The sequence below is a fragment of the Neltuma alba genome, unplaced genomic scaffold (assembly GCF_004799145.2).
Source record: "Neltuma alba isolate B1F8T4 unplaced genomic scaffold, ASM479914v2 tig00002164_pilon, whole genome shotgun sequence".
Taxonomy (NCBI): domain Eukaryota; kingdom Viridiplantae; phylum Streptophyta; class Magnoliopsida; order Fabales; family Fabaceae; genus Neltuma; species Neltuma alba.
In genome coordinates, this window is record NW_021632764.1 from 1 (window position 1) to 2,850 (window position 2,850).

Consider the following 2,850-nt stretch of genomic DNA (forward strand, 5'->3'; position numbering starts at 1 on the left):
AATAAACAAAATCTATTTCTCATATTAAAACAAAAATTTTAATGATTGAACGAGCAGGCATGCATGAATTTGTACATATGTTATAAAATTTTAATGAATAAGTTAATACTTTTTCTATAATGACTATATTATAATTTTTACTCTATATTTAAATAGAGTTAGACAAACAAACTAGATAAAACCAAAAAAGATCATTCTGAACAAAAGTAAAAAAAAAAATGACGTAGTTAGCTCATTAAAAGCATACTATGGATCAATCTAAAGTGTTAAGATATTTCAGACTTCCTATGAGACTATGCAGCAAAGTGATTTTCACAATTAAAGCCTGAGAAAAAAATACTACCTCTGGTCCTAATTATAAGACCTTTTTGTAGTACCGGAGGTAGTAAGTAGACAACACAAAATCAATTCCCAATGGTTGCTAAGTTGAAATGTCTAAAACAAAGTTAACATTGATACTTTTAAATAAATTTACTAGTGGGCCAAAAATTCAATTCAAAACAACAGAAGAAGACATATTAAACTTCAAAATGGCTAAATAGTATTGAAAAGAAATTATTGATATCTTTAGAAGTTAAGAAGATCCTTAACTAGTGAAACACAGTCAAATATTCTTACAATAGATGATAGTGATGATAGTGTTTGTCCTTTTTTTTGTGAAAACGTTTGTATGCTTTTAATGAAACTTTTGGATGTTAATGTTATTGACTTACTATGTCTAATAGATGTTTTAGATTTTTTGTATATTGAGGGCCATTTGATATGATGATTTTTTATATTTGTGACTTAATTTTATTCACATTTATGTTTTTTACAAGTAATTTCAATGATTTATTTTTATTTATTGATAAAACATATGAAAAATAAATTTTCTTTAAACGAGTTGAAAGCCCACAGGTCGGTCTTAAGCCCGTCTGCTAAGGGTCAGGCCTAGTAACTTGGGATATTTTTAAAATTTCGGCCTTATAGGATCAGCCTGACTTGTTTTCCTAGCTCTAGGTTAGAGTTAACTAACTCCTTGAGTTTACACAACTTAGGATAACTCAAGAAATGTTTTTGTAGAGTATACTTCGTATTAATTAAACCTCTGTGGTGGTTTCAAAAATAAAGAGGTTTTTCTTGTAATTTTAATTAATAACATAAAAAATGTGATTCTTGATCAAAGTCATATTGAGTTTCATAAGGTAGATATATAAACATATGTAATTTAATTTTTATGTATAATTTAGTGTGGAACAGCAATGGAGGCCGGAGATATAGAAGATCAAATTGAATTGAAAATGTTATATATTCTCTTAACAAGTGTCAGCCTATTGGAGAAGAGAAAATAAGAATAAAAGAACAACTTGACTGCTTCAATATTCTTCGCACTTGCCAAACTATATCTAAAACTCTAATTCATAAGTAAAACAAAGCTGCTAAGTTTTTCTGATTTGGAAAGTTCTCTTTATCTTACAGTGTATTTGTATTCATTTTCTGGAAGCCAATTAACTGGAAATTAAAATTAATTAAAAATTATCTCAATTAATCTGACACAATTGGTTTAAACCCTACAAAAACTGCTCCGTATCATCATCATCATCATCATCATCATCATCATTATTATTATGATTATTATTATTATTATTATTATTATTATTATTCACGTAAATATGTAGTAGGTTATATTATTCACGTTGGCAAAAAAGAAGAAGAAGAAGTTATATTCACAAATTAATAACGCACCTCATTTCTCTAATTTTATATTAGCAAGCTGCATGCTATATTGCTATTAACCGTATAATTTAATCTTATTTCATTATTCGAAGATATTCTTTTGATCTAAGATATAATTAACAAATTAAATTTGATTAAATTAAAAATATTTGTTAAATTAGTTAATATGATACTACCTCCAATCCTTAATATAAAAATTATACCTCTGGTCCTATTTATAAGGTAGAGAAATAAGATTTTTTTTGTCCTATTTATAGGGCATTGAGAAAATTTTTTTGTATAGATGTATAATTTTACTCTTTATTTATTATTGTATTCACTTTATTTATATGAGATATAATTTATATTAAATAGGAATAAAGTTGGAAAGTTTTTTAATTTTAAATGAGAGTTAATGAAGTTTAAGGTTTTTCTTAGTTTGTGTAAAACGACTTATAAATAGGACCAAAAAAATATTTGACTAATTTGAGTAGATTAGAAAAATTAGTTAAGTTAGTTATTTATAATAAATATGTATTATTTTTTTACAATACCTTTACTAATCAACTGGGTTAATTACAATTATCATTTGATAAAACATTTAACATATCAACTACTATAAGGACTACCTTGAGGAAAAAAATAGATAAATACTACTTTCGGTCCTAATTATAAGACATTGTTTCTATAAACGAGGTCTTATAATTAGGACTGAAGGTAGTATGAGAGAGAAAGTGGAGAGGGTTCTTATATTTAAGACTAAAGTAAAAATAAACTAGCTCGTATATTAAGAATAGGAGATAATATGTTTTTTCTAAAAACATTCTAAGTATCTTCCTCAATTCCCTTCCCTCCCTCGGTCCCTCCTTCTCTTTCTCTCCTACTTGATTATTGTTAAAGAAATATAAATAGGGTTAATTTGAAAAAAAAATGATAAACATATAAAATAGATATTATATATAAGATTAATATTAATTCTATTAGATCTTATATTAAGGACGGAAAAAGTAACACCTAGAGTTTTGTAAATTAATTACTTTAATTCTATCTTTCAATTATATTAATAGCCTAGGAACGCCACTCACAGACGCAACTTTTTTGAATGTAGAACAAATCAGAAAATAATAGCAGATTAATCGTTTTCATATCTGCTTT